The 19,278-nt window shown below is 32.0% G+C and overlaps 1 pseudogene; it reads left to right on the forward strand.

Moving 5' to 3' along the window:
- LOC135570661 (ATP-binding cassette sub-family C member 12-like) overlaps positions 1–19,278 on the forward strand; it is a 116,592-nt pseudogene that overhangs the window by 63,032 nt on the left and 34,282 nt on the right.

Below are 19,278 nucleotides of genomic sequence, written 5' to 3' on the forward strand. Positions count from 1 at the left end.
TACTAGTATATTATTAGAGTTCTATAGTCACTGTACATACTAGTTTATTATTAGAGTTCTATAGTCACTGTAGATACTAGTATATTATTAGAGTTCTATATTATTAGAGTTCTATAGTCACTGTACATACTAGTATATTATTAGAGTTCTATAGTCACTGTACATACTAGTATATTATTAGAGTTCAATAGTCACTGTACATACTAGTATATTATTAGAGTTCTATAGTCACTGTACATACTAGTATATTATTAGAGTTCTATAGTCACTGTACATACTAGTATATTATTAGAGTTCTATAGTCACTGTACATACTAGTATATTATTAGAGTTCTATAGTCACTGTACATACTAGTATATTATTAGAGTTCTATAGTCACTGTACATACTAGTATATTATTAGAGTTCTATAGTCACTGTACATACTAGTACATTATTAGAGATCTATATTATTAGAGTTCTATAGTCACTGTACATACTAGTATATTATTAGAGTTCTATAGTCACTGTACATACTAGTATATTATTAGAGTTCTATAGTCACTGTACATACTAGTATATTATTAGAGTTCTATAGTCACTGTACATACTAGTATATTATTAGAGTTCTATATTATTAGAGTTCTGTAGTCACTGTACATACTAGTATATTATTAGAGTTCTATAGTCACTGTACATACTAGTATATTATTAGAGTTCTATAGTCACTGTACATACTAGTATATTATTAGAGTTCTATATTATTAGAGTTCTGTAGTCACTGTACATACTAGTATATTATTAGAGTTCTATAGTCACTGTACATACTAGTTTATTATTAGAGTTCTATAGTCACTGTAGATACTAGTATATTATTAGAGTTCTATATTATTAGAGTTCTATAGTCACTGTACATACTAGTATATTATTAGAGTTCTATAGTCACTGTACATACTAGTATATTATTAGAGTTCAATAGTCACTGTACATACTAGTATATTATTAGAGTTCTATAGTCACTGTACATACTAGTATATTATTAGAGTTCTATAGTCACTGTACATACTAGTATATTATTAGAGTTCTATAGTCACTGTACATACTAGTATATTATTAGAGTTCTATAGTCACTGTACATACTAGTATATTATTAGAGTTCTATAGTCACTGTACATACTAGTACATTATTAGAGTTCTATATTATTAGAGTTCTATAGTCACTGTACATACTAGTATATTATTAGAGTTCTATAGTCACTGTACATACTAGTATATTATTAGAGTTCTATAGTCACTGTACATACTAGTATATTATTAGAGTGCTATAGTCACTGTACATACTAGTATATTATTAGAGTTCTATAGTCACTGTACATACTAGTATATTATTAGAGTTCTATAGTCACTGTACATACTAGTATATTATTAGAGTTCTATAGTCACTGTACATACTACTTTATTATTAGAGTTCAATAGTCACTGTACATACTAGTATATTATTAGAGTTCTATAGTCACTGTACATACTAGTATATTATTAGAGTTCTATAGTCACTGTACATACTAGTATATTATTAGAGTTCTGTAGTCACTGTACATACTAGTACATTATTAGAGTTCTATATTATTCGAGTTCTATAGTCACTGTACATACTAGTATATTATTAGAGTTCTATAGTCACTGTACATACTAGTATATTATTAGAGTTCTATAGTCACTGTACATACTAGTATATTATTAGAGTTCTATAGTCACTGTACATACTAGTATATTATTAGAGTTCTATATTATTAGAGTTCTGTAGTCACTGTACATACTAGTATATTATTAGAGTTCTATAGTCACTGTACATACTAGTATATTATTAGAGTTCTATAGTCACTGTACATACTAGTATATTATTAGAGTTCTATATTATTAGAGTTCTGTAGTCACTGTACATACTAGTATATTATTAGAGTTCTATAGTCACTGTACATACTAGTTTATTATTAGAGTTCTATAGTCACTGTAGATACTAGTATATTATTAGAGTTCTATATTATTAGAGTTCTATAGTCACTGTACATACTAGTATATTATTAGAGTTCTATAGTCACTGTACATACTAGTATATTATTAGAGTTCAATAGTCACTGTACATACTAGTATATTATTAGAGTTCTATAGTCACTGTACATACTAGTATATTATTAGAGTTCTATAGTCACTGTACATACTAGTATATTATTAGAGTTCTATAGTCACTGTACATACTAGTATATTATTAGAGTTCTATAGTCACTGTACATACTAGTATATTATTAGAGTTCTATAGTCACTGTACATACTAGTATATTATTAGAGTTCTATAGTCACTGTACATACTAGTATATTATTAGAGTTCTATATTATTAGAGTTCTATAGTCACTGTACATACTAGTATATTATTAGAGTTCTATAGTCACTGTACATACTAGTATATTATTAGAGTTCTATAGTCACTGTACATACTAGTATATTATTAGAGTTCTATAGTCACTGTACATACTAGTATATTATTAGAGTTCTGTAGTCACTGTACATACTAGTTTATTATTAGAGTTCTGTAGTCACTGTACATACTAGTATATTATTAGAGTTCTATAGTCACTGTACATACTAGTATATTATTAGAGTTCTATATTATTAGAGTTATGTAGTCACTGTACATACTAGTATATTATTAGAGTTCTATAGTCACTGTACATACTAGTATATTATTAGAGTTCTATAGTCACTGTACATACTAGTATATTATTAGAGTTCTATAGTCACTGTACATACTAGTATATTATTAGAGTTCTATAGTCACTGTACATACTAGTATATTATTAGAGTTCTATAGTCACTGTACATACTACTTTATTATTAGAGTTCAATAGTCACTGTACATACTAGTATATTATTAGAGTTCTATAGTCACTGTACATACTAGTATATTATTAGAGTTCTATAGTCACTGTACATACTAGTATATTATTAGAGTTCTGTAGTCACTGTACATACTAGTATATTATTAGAGTTCTATAGTCACTGTACATACTAGTATATTATTAGAGTTCTATATTATTAGAGTTCTATAGTCACTGTACATACTAGTATATTATTAGAGTTCTATATTATTAGAGTTCTGTAGTCACTGTACATACTAGTATATTATTAGAATTCTATAGTCACTGTACATACTAGTATATTATTAGAGTTCTATAGTCACTGTACATACTAGTATATTATTAGAGTTCTATATTATTAGAGTTCTGTAGTCACTGTACATACTAGTATATTATTAGAGTTCTATATTCACTGTACATACTAGTTTATTATTAGAGTTCTATAGTCACTGTAGATACTAGTATATTATTAGAGTTCTATATTATTAGAGTTCTATAGTCACTGTACATACTAGTATATTATTAGAGTTCTATAGTCACTGTACATACTAGTATATTATTAGAGTTCAATAGTCACTGTACATACTAGTATATTATTAGAGTTCTATAGTCACTGTACATACTAGTACATTATTAGAGTTCTATATTATTAGAGTTCTATAGTCACTGTACATACTAGTATATTATTAGAGTTCTATAGTCACTGTACATACTAGTATATTATTAGAGTTCTATAGTCACTGTACATACTAGTATATTATTAGAGTGCTATAGTCACTGTACATACTAGTATATTATTAGAGTTCTATAGTCACTGTACATACTAGTATATTATTAGAGTTCTATAGTCACTGTACATACTAGTATATTATTAGAGTTCTATAGTCACTGTACATACTACTTTATTATTAGAGTTCAATAGTCACTGTACATACTAGTATATTATTAGAGTTCTATAGTCACTGTACATACTAGTATATTATTAGAGTTCTATAGTCACTGTACATACTAGTATATTATTAGAGTTCTGTAGTCACTGTACATACTAGTACATTATTAGAGTTCTATATTATTCGAGTTCTATAGTCACTGTACATACTAGTATATTATTAGAGTTCTATAGTCACTGTACATACTAGTATATTATTAGAGTTCTATAGTCACTGTACATACTAGTATATTATTAGAGTTCTATAGTCACTGTACATACTAGTATATTATTAGAGTTCTATATTATTAGAGTTCTGTAGTCACTGTACATACTAGTATATTATTAGAGTTCTATAGTCACTGTACATACTAGTATATTATTAGAGTTCTATAGTCACTGTACATACTAGTATATTATTAGAGTTCTATATTATTAGAGTTCTGTAGTCACTGTACATACTAGTATATTATTAGAGTTCTATAGTCACTGTACATACTAGTTTATTATTAGAGTTCTATAGTCACTGTAGATACTAGTATATTATTAGAGTTCTATATTATTAGAGTTCTATAGTCACTGTACATACTAGTATATTATTAGAGTTCTATAGTCACTGTACATACTAGTATATTATTAGAGTTCAATAGTCACTGTACATACTAGTATATTATTAGAGTTCTATAGTCACTGTACATACTAGTATATTATTAGAGTTCTATAGTCACTGTACATACTAGTATATTATTAGAGTTCTATAGTCACTGTACATACTAGTATATTATTAGAGTTCTATAGTCACTGTACATACTAGTATATTATTAGAGTTCTATAGTCACTGTACATACTAGTACATTATTAGAGTTCTATATTATTAGAGTTCTATAGTCACTGTACATACTAGTATATTATTAGAGTTCTATAGTCACTGTACATACTAGTATATTATTAGAGTTCTATAGTCACTGTACATACTAGTATATTATTAGAGTTCTATAGTCACTGTACATACTAGTATATTATTAGAGTTCTATAGTCACTGTACATACTAGTATATTATTAGAGTTCTGTAGTCACTGTACATACTAGTTTATTATTAGAGTTCTGTAGTCACTGTACATACTAGTATATTATTAGAGTTCTATAGTCACTGTACATACTAGTATATTAGAGTTCTATATTATTAGAGTTCTGTAGTCACTGTACATACTAGTATATTATTAGAGTTCTATAGTCACTGTACATACTAGTATATTATTAGAGTTCTATAGTCACTGTACATACTAGTATATTATTAGAGTTCTATAGTCACTGTACATACTAGTATATTATTAGAGTTCTATAGTCACTGTACATACTAGTATATTATTAGAGTTCTATAGTCACTGTACATACTACTTTATTATTAGAGTTCAATAGTCACTGTACATACTAGTATATTATTAGAGTTCTATAGTCACTGTACATACTAGTATATTATTAGAGTTCTATAGTCACTGTACATACTAGTATATTATTAGAGTTCTGTAGTCACTGTACATACTAGTATATTATTAGAGTTCTATAGTCACTGTACATACTAGTATATTATTAGAGTTCTATATTATTAGAGTTCTATAGTCACTGTACATACTAGTATATTATTAGAGTTCTATATTATTAGAGTTCTGTAGTCACTGTACATACTAGTATATTATTAGAGTTCTATAGTCACTGTACATACTAGTATATTATTAGAGTTCTATAGTCACTGTACATACTAGTATATTATTAGAGTTCTATATTATTAGAGTTCTGTAGTCACTGTACATACTAGTATATTATTAGAGTTCTATATTCACTGTACATACTAGTTTATTATTAGAGTTCTATAGTCACTGTAGATACTAGTATATTATTAGAGTTCTATATTATTAGAGTTCTATAGTCACTGTACATACTAGTATATTATTAGAGTTCTATAGTCACTGTACATACTAGTATATTATTAGAGTTCAATAGTCACTGTACATACTAGTATATTATTAGAGTTCTATAGTCACTGTACATACTAGTACATTATTAGAGTTCTATATTATTAGAGTTCTATAGTCACTGTACATACTAGTATATTATTAGAGTTCTATAGTCACTGTACATACTAGTATATTATTAGAGTTCTATAGTCACTGTACATACTAGTATATTATTAGAGTGCTATAGTCACTGTACATACTAGTATATTATTAGAGTTCTATAGTCACTGTACATACTAGTATATTATTAGAGTTCTATAGTCACTGTACATACTAGTATATTATTAGAGTTCTATAGTCACTGTACATACTACTTTATTATTAGAGTTCAATAGTCACTGTACATACTAGTATATTATTAGAGTTCTATAGTCACTGTACATACTAGTATATTATTAGAGTTCTGTAGTCACTGTACATACTAGTACATTATTAGAGTTCTATATTATTCGAGTTCTATAGTCACTGTACATACTAGTATATTATTAGAGTTCTATAGTCACTGTACATACTAGTATATTATTAGAGTTCTATAGTCACTGTACATACTAGTATATTATTAGAGTTCTATAGTCACTGTACATACTAGTATATTATTAGAGTTCTATATTATTAGAGTTCTGTAGTCACTGTACATACTAGTATATTATTAGAGTTCTATAGTCACTGTACATACTAGTATATTATTAGAGTTCTATAGTCACTGTACATACTAGTATATTATTAGAGTTCTATATTATTAGAGTTCTGTAGTCACTGTATATACTAGTATATTATTAGAGTTCTATAGTCACTGTACATACTAGTTTATTATTAGAGTTCTATAGTCACTGTAGATACTAGTATATTATTAGAGTTCTATATTATTAGAGTTCTATAGTCACTGTACATACTAGTATATTATTAGAGTTCTATAGTCACTGTACATACTAGTATATTATTAGAGTTCAATAGTCACTGTACATACTAGTATATTATTAGAGTTCTATAGTCACTGTACATACTAGTATATTATTAGAGTTCTATAGTCACTGTACATACTAGTAGTATATTATTAGAGTTCTATAGTCACTGTACATACTAGTATATTATTAGAGTTCTATAGTCACTGTACATACTAGTATATTATTAGAGTTCTATAGTCACTGTACATACTAGTACATTATTAGAGTTCTATAGTTCTATATTATTAGAGTTCTATAGTCACTGTACATACTAGTATATTATTAGAGTTCTATAGTCACTGTACATACTAGTATATTATTAGAGTTCTATAGTCACTGTACATACTAGTATATTATTAGAGTTCTATAGTCACTGTACATACTAGTATATTATTAGAGTTCTATAGTCACTGTACATACTAGTATATTATTAGAGTTCTATAGTCACTGTACATACTAGTATATTATTAGAGTTCTATATTATTAGAGTTCTATAGTCACTGTACATACTAGTATATTATTAGAGTTCTATAGTCACTGTACATACTAGTATATTATTAGAGTTCTATAGTCACTGTACATACTAGTATATTATTAGAGTTCTATAGTCACTGTACATACTAGTATATTATTAGAGTTCTGTAGTCACTGTACATACTAGTTTATTATTAGAGTTCTGTAGTCACTGTACATACTAGTATATTATTAGAGTTCTATAGTCACTGTACATACTAGTATATTATTAGAGTTCTATATTATTAGAGTTCTATAGTCACTGTACATACTAGTATATTATTAGAGTTCTATAGTCACTGTACATACTAGTATATTATTAGAGTTCTATAGTCACTGTACATACTAGTATATTATTAGAGTTCTATATTATTAGAGTTCTGTAGTCACTGTACATACTAGTATATTATTAGAGTTCTATAGTCACTGAACATACTAGTTTATTATTAGAGTTCTATAGTCACTGTAGATACTAGTATATTATTAGAGTTCTATATTATTAGAGTTCTATAGTCACTGTACATACTAGTATATTATTAGAGTTCTATAGTCACTGTACATACTAGTATATTATTAGAGTTCAATAGTCACTGTACATACTAGTATATTATTAGAGTTCTATAGTCACTGTACATACTAGTATATTATTAGAGTTCTATAGTCACTGTACATACTAGTATATTATTAGAGTTCTATAGTCACTGTACATACTAGTATATTGTTAGAGTTCTGTAGTCACTGTACATACTAGTATATTATTAGAGTTCTATAGTCACTGTACATACTAGTATATTATTAGAGTTCTGTAGTCACTGTACATACTAGTATATTATTAGAGTTCTATAGTCACTGTACATACTAGTATATTATTAGAGTTCTATATTATTAGAGTTCTATAGTCACTGTACATACTAGTATATTATTAGAGTTCTATAGTCTCTGTACATACTAGTATATTATTAGAGTTCTATAGTCACTGTACATACTAGTATATTATTAGAGTTCTATAGTCACTGTACATACTAGTTTATTATTAGAGTTCTATAGTCACTGTACATACTAGTATATTATTAGAGTTCTATATGATTAGAGTTCTATAGTCACTGTACATACTAGTATATTATTAGAGTTCTATAGTCTCTGTACATGCTAGTATATTATTAGAGTTCTATAGTCACTGTACATACTAGTATATTATTAGAGTTCTATAGTCACTGTACATACTAGTATATTATTAGAGTTCTATAGTCACTGTACATACTAGTATATTATTAGAGTTCTATAGTCACTGTACATACTAGTATATTATTAGAGTTCTATAGTCACTGTACATACTAGTATATTATTAGAGTTCTATAGTCACTGTACATACTAGTATATTATTAGAGTTCTATAGTCACTGTACATACTAGTATATTATTAGAGTTCTATAGTCTCTGTACATGCTAGTATATTATTAGAGTTCTATAGTCACTGTACATACTAGTATATTATTAGAGTTCTATAGTCACTGTACATACTAGTATATTATTAGAGTTCTATAGTCACTGTACATACTAGTATATTATTAGAGTTCTATAGTCACTGTACATACTAGTATATTATTAGAGTTCTATAGTCACTGTACATACTAGTATATTATTAGAGTTCTATATTATTAGAGTTCTATAGTCACTGTACATACTAGTATATTATTAGAGTTCTATAGTCACTGTACATACTAGTATATTATTAGAGTTCTATAGTCACTGTACATACTAGTATATTATTAGAGTTCTATAGTCACTGTACATACTAGTATATTATTAGAGTTCTGTAGTCACTGTACATACTAGTATATTATTAGAGTTCAATAGTCACTGTACATACTAGTATATTATTAGAGTTCTATAGTCACTGTACATACTAATATATTATTAGAGTTCTATAGTCACTGTACATACTAGTATATTATTAGAGTTCTGTAGTCACTGTACATACTAGTATATTATTAGTGTTCAATAGTCACTGTACATACTAGTATATTATTAGAGTTCTATAGTCACTGTACATACTAATATATTATTAGAGTTCTATAGTCACTGTACATACTAGTATATTATTAGAGTTCTGTAGTCACTGTACATACTAGTATATTATTAGAGTTCTGTAGTCACTGTACATACTAGTATATTATTAGAGTTCTATATTATTAGAGTTCTATAGTCACTGTACATACTAGTATATTATTAGAGTTCTATAGTCACTGTACATACTAGTATATTATTAGAGTTCTGTAGTCACTGTACATACTAGTATATTATTAGAGTTCTGTAGTCACTGTACATACTAGTATATTATTAGAGTTCTATATTATTAGAGTTCTATAGTCACTGTACATACTAGTATATTATTAGAGTTCTGTAGTCACTGTACATATTAGTATATTATTAGAGTTCTATAGTCACTGTAGATACTAGTATATTATTAGAGTTCTATAGTCACTGTACATACTAGTATATTATTAGAGTTCTGTAGTCACTGTACATACTAGTATATTATTAGAGTTCTATAGTCACTGTAGATACTAGTATATTATTAGAGTTCTATAGTCACTGTACATACTAGTATATTATTAGAGTTCTATAGTCACTGTACATACTAGTATATTATTAGAGTTCTATAGTCTCTGTACATACTAGTATATTATTAGAGTTCTATAGTCACTGTACATACTAGTATATTATTAGAGTTCTATAGTCACTGTACATACTAGTATATTATTAGAGTTCTATAGTCACTGTACATACTAGTATATTATTAGAGTTCTATAGTCACTGTACATACTAGTATATTATTAGAGTTCTATATTATTAGAGTTCTATAGTCACTGTACATACTAGTATATTATTAGAGTTCTGTAGTCACTGTACATACTAGTATATTATTAGAGTTCTATAGTCACTGTACATACTAGTATATTATTAGAGTTCTATATTATTAGAGTTCTATAGTCACTGTACATACTAGTATATTATTAGAGTTCTATAGTCTCTGTACATACTAGTATATTATTAGAGTTCTATAGTCACTGTACATACTAGTATATTATTAGAGTTCTATAGTCACTGTACATACTAGTTTATTATTAGAGTTCTATAGTCACTGTACATACTAGTATATTATTAGAGTTCTATATTATTAGAGTTCTATAGTCACTGTACATACTAGTATATTATTAGAGTTCTATAGTCTCTGTACATACTAGTATATTATTAGAGTTCTATAGTCACTGTACATACTAGTATATTATTAGAGTTCTATAGTCACTGTACATACTAGTTTATTATTAGAGTTCTATAGTCACTGTACATACTAGTATATTATTAGAGTTCTATATTATTAGAGTTCTATAGTCACTGTACATACTAGTATATTATTAGAGTTCTATAGTCACTGTACATACTAGTATATTATTAGAGTTCTATATTATTAGAGTTCTATAGTCACTGTACATACTAGTATATTATTAGAGTTCTATAGTCACTGTACATACTAGTATATTATTAGAGTTCTATAGTCACTGTACATACTAGTATATTATTAGAGTTCTATAGTCACTGTACATACTAGTATATTATTAGAGTTCTATAGTCACTGTACATACTAGTATATTATTAGAGTTCTATATTATTAGAGTTCTATAGTCACTGTACATACTAGTATATTATTAGAGTTCTATAGTCACTGTACATACTAGTATATTATTAGAGTTCTATAGTCACTGTACATACTAGTATATTATTAGAGTTCTATAGTCACTGTACATACTAGTATATTATTAGAGTTCTGTAGTCACTGTACATACTAGTATATTATTAGAGTTCAATAGTCACTGTACATACTAGTATATTATTAGAGTTCTATAGTCACTGTACATACTAATATATTATTAGAGTTCTATAGTCACTGTACATACTAGTATATTATTAGAGTTCTGTAGTCACTGTACATACTAGTATATTATTAGTGTTCAATAGTCACTGTACATACTAGTATATTATTAGAGTTCTATAGTCACTGTACATACTAATATATTATTAGAGTTCTATAGTCACTGTACATACTAGTATATTATTAGAGTTCTGTAGTCACTGTACATACTAGTATATTATTAGAGTTCTGTAGTCACTGTACATACTAGTATATTATTAGAGTTCTATATTATTAGAGTTCTATAGTCACTGTACATACTAGTATATTATTAGAGTTCTGTAGTCACTGTACATACTAGTATATTATTAGAGTTCTGTAGTCACTGTACATACTAGTATATTATTAGAGTTCTATAGTCACTGTAGATACTAGTATATTATTAGAGTTCTATAGTCACTGTACATACTAGTATATTATTAGAGTTCTGTAGTCACTGTACATACTAGTATATTATTAGAGTTCTATAGTCACTGTAGATACTAGTATATTATTAGAGTTCTATAGTCACTGTACATACTAGTATATTATTAGAGTTCTGTAGTCACTGTAGATACTAGTATATTATTAGAGTTCTATAGTCACTGTACATACTAGTATATTATTAGAGTTCTATATTATTAGAGTTCTATAGTCACTGTACATACTAGTATATTATTAGAGTTCTATAGTCACTGTACATACTAGTATATTATTAGAGTTCTGTAGTCACTGTACATACTAGTATATTATTAGAGTTCTATAGTCACTGTACATACTAGTATATTATTAGAGTTCTGTAGTCACTGTACATACTAGTATATTATTAGAGTTCTATAGTCACTGTACATACTAGTATATTATTAGAGTTCTATATTATTAGAGTTCTATAGTCACTGTACATACTAGTATATTATTAGAGTTCTATAGTCTCTGTACATACTAGTATATTATTAGAGTTCTATAGTCACTGTACATACTAGTATATTATTAGAGTTCTATAGTCACTGTACATACTAGTTTATTATTAGAGTTCTATAGTCACTGTACATACTAGTATATTATTAGAGTTCTATATTATTAGAGTTCTATAGTCACTGTACATACTAGTATATTATTAGAGTTCTATAGTCTCTGTACATACTAGTATATTATTAGAGTTCTATAGTCACTGTACATACTAGTATATTATTAGAGTTCTATAGTCACTGTACATACTAGTATATTATTAGAGTTCTATAGTCACTGTACATACTAGTATATTATTAGAGTTCTATAGTCACTGTACATACTAGTATATTATTAGAGTTCTATATTTTTAGAGTTCTATAGTCACTGTACATACTAGTATATTATTAGAGTTCTATAGTCACTGTACATACTAGTATATTATTAGAGTTCTATAGTCACTGTACATACTAGTATATTATTAGAGTTCTATATTATTAGAGTTCTATAGTCACTGTACATACTAGTATATTATTAGAGTTCTATAGTCACTGTACATACTAGTATATTATTAGAGTTCTATAGTCACTGTACATACTAGTATATTATTAGAGTTCTATAGTCACTGTACATACTAGTTTATTATTAGAGTTCTATAGTCACTGTACATACTAGTATATTATTAGAGTTCTATATTATTAGAGTTCTATAGTCACTGTACATACTAGTATATTATTAGAGTTCTATAGTCACTGTACATACTAGTATATTATTAGAGTTCTATAGTCACTGTACATACTAGTATATTATTAGAGTTCTATAGTCACTGTACATACTAGTATATTATTAGAGTTCTATAGTCACTGTACATACTAGTATATTATTAGAGTTCTATAGTCACTGTACATACTAGTATATTATTAGAGTTCTATATTATTAGAGTTCTATAGTCACTGTACATACTAGTATATTATTAGAGTTCTATAGTCACTGTACATACTAGTATATTATTAGAGTTCTATAGTCACTGTACATACTAGTATATTATTAGAGTTCAATAGTCACTGTACATACTAGTATATTATTAGAGTTCTGTAGTCACTGTAGATACTAGTATATTATTAGAGTTCTATAGTCACTGTACATACTAGTATATTATTAGAGTTCTATAGTCACTGTACATACTAGTATATTATTAGAGTTCTATAGTCACTGTACATACTAGTATATTATTAGAGTTCTATAGTCACTGTACATACTAGTATATTATTAGAGTTCTATAGTCACTGTACATACTAGTTCTATATTATTAGAGTTCTATAGTCAGTTACTATATTATTAGAGTTCTATAGTCACTGTACATACTAGTATATTATTAGAGTTCTATAGTCACTGTACATACTAGTATATTATTAGAGTTCCATAGTCACTGTACATACTAATATATTATTAGAGTTCTATAGTCACTGTACATACTAGTATATTATTAGAGTTCTAGAACATTTGGTATAAATCTTTATTAGAGCGTTGTTTACAGTGTATACAGTGTGTTTGGATATAGTGCCATATAAAGGGAATAGGGATCCATTTTGTACACATTCCATATCTGCCGTCCTGTGTTTCCCCATCAGACATCAGGAAGGCTGAGAAGCAGCTGCTGGAGATGGCTGGCTACATCCAGAGTATCAACTCCTCCATCACAACCATCATCCCCACCCTGGCAACCATCCTCACCTTCGTAGTCCACACCCTGCTGGGCCTGCCCCTCAGCTCCTCGGAAGTGAGTAGTATACCTAATGCCTAGTCCTAATGCCTAGTCCTAGTACCTAGTCCTAATACCTTGTCCTAATACCTAGACTTATTACCTAGTCCTAATACCTAGTCCTAATACCTAGTCCTTATACCTAGACCTAATACCTAGTCCTAATACCTAGTTAAAATACCTAGTCCTTATACCTAGACCTAATACCTAGTCCTAATACCTAGTCCTAATAACTAGACCTAGTCTCAATACCTAGTCCTAATACCTAGTCCTAATACCTAGACCTAATACCTAGTCCTAATACCTAGTCCTAATACGTAGTCCTAATACCTAGACCTAGTCCTAATACCTAGTCCTAATACCTAGATCTAATACCTAGTCCTAATACCTAGTCCTAATATCTAGACCTAATACCTAGTCCTAGTCCTAATACCTAGTCCTAATACCTAGACCTAATACCTAGTCCTAGTCCTAATACCTAGTCCTAATACCTAGTCCTAATACCTAGACCTAATACCTAGTCCTAATACCTAGTCCTATTACCTATACCTAATACCTAGTCCTAGTCCTAATACCTAGTCCTAATACCTAGACCTAATACCTAGTCCTAGTCCTAATACCTAGACCTAATACCTAGTCCTAGGCCTAATACCTAGTCCTAGTCCTAATACCTGGTCCTAGTCCTAATACCTAGACCTAATACCTAGTTCTAATACCTAGTCCTAGTCCTAATACCTATACCTAATACCTAGTCATAATACCTAGACCTAATACCTAGACCTCATACCTGGTCCTAATACCTAGTCCTAATACCTAGACCTAATACCTAGTCCTAATACCTAGACCTAGTCCTAATACCTAGTCCTAATACCTAGACCTAATACCTAGTCCTAATACCTAGGTCTAATACCTAGTCCTAATACCTGGACTTAGTCCTAATACCTAGTCCTAATACCTAGTCCTAGTCCTAATACCTAGTCCTAATACCTAGTCCTAGTCCTAATTCCTGGTCCTAATACCTAGACCTAGTCCTAATACCTGGTCCTAATACCTAGTCCTATTACCTAGACCTAATACATAGACCTAATACCTAGTCCCAATACCTAGACCTAATACCTAGTCCTAATACCTAGACCTAATACCTAGTCCTAATACCTAGACCTAATACCTGGTCCTAATGCCTAGACCTAATACCTATACCTAATACCTGGTCCTAATACCTAGTTCTAATACCTAGTCCTAATACCTAGACCTAATACCTAGACCTAATACCTGGTCCTAATACCTAGTCCTAATACCTAGACCTAATACCTAGTCCTAATACCTAGACCTAGTCCTAATACCTAGTCCTAATACCTAGACCTAATACCTAGTCCTAATACCTAGTCCTAATACCTAGACTTAGTCCTAATACCTAGTCCTAATACCTAGTCCTAGTCCTAATACATAGTCCTAATACCTAGTCCTAGTCCTAATACCTGGTCCTAATACCTAGACCTAGTCCTAATACCTGGTCCTAATACCTAGTCCTATTACCTAGACCTAATACCTAGACCTAATACATAGTCCCAATACCTAGACCTAATACCTAGTCCTAATACCTAGACCTAATACCTAGTCCTAATACCTAGACCTAGTCTTAATACCTATTCCTAACGCCTAGTCCTAATACCTAGACCTAATACCTGGTCCTAATAGCTAGACCTAATACCTAGTCCTAATACCTAGACCTAATACCTAGACCTAGTCCTAATACCTGGTCCTAATACCTAGACCTAATACCTAGTCCCAATACCTAGACCTAATACCTAGTCCTAATACCTAGACCTAATACCTGGTCCTAATACCTATACCTAATACCTAGACATAATACCTTGTCCTAATACCTAGTCCTAATACCTAGTCCTAATACCTATACCTAGTCCTAATACCTAGACCTAGTCCTAATACCTAGTCCTAATACCTAGTCCTAATACCTAGTCCTAATACCTAGTCCTAATACCTAGACCTAATACCTAGACCTAATACCTAGTCCTAATACCTAGTCCTAATACCTAGACCTAATACCTAATCGCCATCTTGTTTTTACCAGGCTGTTTACCCTAATCGCCATCTTGTTTTTACCAGGCTGTTACCCTAATCGCCATCTTGTTTTTACCAGGCTGTTACCCTCATCGCCATCTTGTTTTTACCAGGCTGTTTACCCTAATCGCCATCTTGTTTTTACCAGGCTGTTACCCTAATCGCCATCTTGTTTTTACCAGGCTGTTACCCTCATCGCCATCTTGTTTTTACCAGGCTGTTACCACAATCGCCATCTTGTTTTTACCAGGCTGTTACCACAATCGCCATCTTGTTTTTACCAGGCTTTTACCACAATCGCCATCTTGTTTTTACCAGGCTGTTTACCCTCATCGCCATCTTGTTTTTACCAGGCTGTTTACCCTAATCGCCATCTTGTTTTTACCAGGCTGTTACCCTAATCGCCATCTTGTTTTTACCAGGCTGTTACCCTAATCGCCATCTTGTTTTTACCAGGCTGTTACCCTAATCGCCATCTTGTTTTTACCAGGCTGTTACCCTCATCGCCATCTTGTTTTTACCAGGCTGTTACCCTAATCGCCATCTTGTTTTTACCAGGCTGTTTACCCTCATCGCCATCTTGTTTTTACCAGGCTGTTTACCCTAATCGCCATCTTGTTTTTACCAGGCTGTTACCCTAATCGCCATCTTGTTTTTACCAGGCTGTTACCCTAATCGCCATCTGGTTTTTACCAGGCTGTTTACCCTAATCGCCATCTTGTTTTTACCAGGCTTTTACCCTAATCGCCATCTTGTTTTTACCAGGCTGTTACCCTAATGGCCATCTTGTTTTTACCAGGCTTTTACCACAATCGCCATCTTTAACTCCATGCGGTTCTCCCTGGGTTTGCTGCCGTTCTCTGTCAAAGCCATAGCCGAGGGACTGGTATCGCTAGCCCGGCTAAAGGTGAGCCTCCTCTCCTTTAAAACATGATCAATCATCAACTTCATCCTCTTACTGTATATCATGAAGCACATGTGTCCTAAGCATTTCTGTTATCAGTCTCTTTGTAGCATGAAGATAAGCTCTGTGTGTTTACTGTGTGTGTGTGTGTGTGTTTACTGTGTGTGTGTGTTTACTTTGTTTACTGTGTGTGTGTGTGTGTGTGTGTGTGTGTGTGTGTGTGTGTGTGTGTGTGTGTGGGTTTGTATACTTTGTATGTGTGTAAATCTACATGTTTACATTTGTGATTATGTGTGTGTGTGTGTGTGTGTGTGTGTGTGTGTGTGTGTGTGTGTGTGTGCCTGCGTGTGTGCCTGGGGGTGGGGGGTGGATGTGTTTGTGTGTGTGTGCCTGCTTGTGTGTGTGTGTGTGTGGGGGCGGGGGGGTTGTGTATGTGTGTGTGCGTGTCCACTCTCTGTGTGTGTGCGTGTCCACTCTGTGTTTGTGTGTGTGTGTGTGTGTGGGGGGTTTGTGTATGTGTGTGTGCGTGCGTGTGCGTGTCCACTCTCTGTGTGTGTGTAGAAACTGCTGATGACACAGAACCCAGACTCGTACCTGGTCCAGAGACACGGGTCCTCCTTGGCCCTGGTCATGGAGAAGGCAACATTCACCTGGGCCAGGCCTGAAGGACAGACAACCACTACGGCACCAGGCACCACCGCCTCTCTGAAGGGAGGGAAGGTGGAACCACAGGGCCAGAACGGGACTCACACACCGGGCAAGACCGAGGCCAAGCCCACCCTGAGAAACATCTCCTTCAACCTGCCAAAGGTAGGTGCTGGTTGGGGTTAGATAGGGCTTTTGATTGGGTGAGATGGGGTCTGGGTTAGATAGGGATTTTGATTGGGTTAGATGGGGTGAGTGGGGTCTGGGTTAGATAGGGCTTTTTATTGGGTGAGATGGGGTGAGTGGGGTTTGGGTTAGATAGGGCTTTTTATTGGGTGAGATGGGATGAGTGGGGTCTGGGTTAGGTGAGGTAAGCAGGGGTCAGAGTTAATATAGGTTAAGCAGGGGTCAGAGTTAATATAGGTTAAGCAGGGGTCAGAGTTAATATAGGTTAAGCAGGGGTCAGAGTTAATATAGGTTAAGCAGGGGTCAGAGTTAGATGAGGTAAGCAGGGGTCAGAGTTAGATGAGGTAAGCAGGGGTCGGAGTTAGATATAGGTAAGCAGGGGTCAGAGAGTGAGGTAAGCAGGGGTAGAGTTAGATGAGGTAAGCAGGGGTCAGAGTTAGATGAGGTAAGCAGGGGTCAGAGTTAGATGAGGTAAGCAGTGGTCAGAGTTAGATGAGGTAAGCAGGGGTCAGAGTTAGATGAGGTAAGCAGGGGTCAGAGTTAGATGAGGTAAGCAGGGGTCGGAGTTAGATGAGGTAAGCAGGGGTCGGAGTTAGATGAGGTAAGCAGGGGTCAGAGTTAGATGAGGTAAGCAGGGGTCGGAGTTAGATGAGGTAAGCAGAGGTCAGAGTTAGATGAGGTAAGCAGGGGTCGGAGTTAGATGAGGTAAGCAGGGGTCGGAGTTAGATGAGGTAAGCAGGGGTCAGAGTTAGATGAGGTAAGCAGGGGTCAGAGTTAGATGAGGTAAGCAGGGGTCTGAGTTAGATGAGGTAAGCAGGGGTCAGAGTTAATATAGGTTAAGCAGGGGTCAGAGTTAGATGAGGTAAGCAGGAGTCGGAGTTAGATGAGGTAAGCAGGGGTCTGAGTTAATATAGGTTAAGCAGGGGTCAGAGTTAGATGAGGTAAGCAGGGGTCAGAGTTAGATGAGGTAAGCAGGGGTCAGAGTTAGATGAGGTAAGCAGGGGTCAGAGTTAGATGGGTTAAGCAGGGGTCAGAGTTAGATGAGGTAAGCAGGGGTCGGAGTTAGATGAGGTAAGCAGGGGTCGGAGTTAATATAGGTTAAGCAGGGGTCGGAGTTAATATAGGTTAAGCAGGGGTTAGATGAGGTAAGGGGCAGAGTTAATATAGGTTCAGGGGTCGGAGTTAATATAGGTTAAGCAGGGGTCGGAGTTAATATAGGTTAAGCAGGGGTCAGAGTTAATATAGGTTAAGCAGGGGTCAGAGTTAATATAGGTTAAGCAGGGGTCAGAGTTAATATAGGTTAAGCAGGGTTCAGAGTTATGTGATTGATTTTCTGATGACTGTTTTTCCTTTTTAGGGAAACCTGCTTGGTATCTGTGGCAACGTGGGAAGTGGGAAGACATCGCTGATATCGAGCATCTTAGAACAGGTTTGCTTCAAAGTGTTTGTTCCCCATTTATCAGTTAAATGTTCAAGTATACAAACAATACATGCCACATAGTATAAAT

This window comes from Oncorhynchus nerka, unplaced genomic scaffold (assembly GCF_034236695.1).
Source record: "Oncorhynchus nerka isolate Pitt River unplaced genomic scaffold, Oner_Uvic_2.0 unplaced_scaffold_947, whole genome shotgun sequence".
Lineage (NCBI taxonomy): Eukaryota > Metazoa > Chordata > Actinopteri > Salmoniformes > Salmonidae > Oncorhynchus > Oncorhynchus nerka.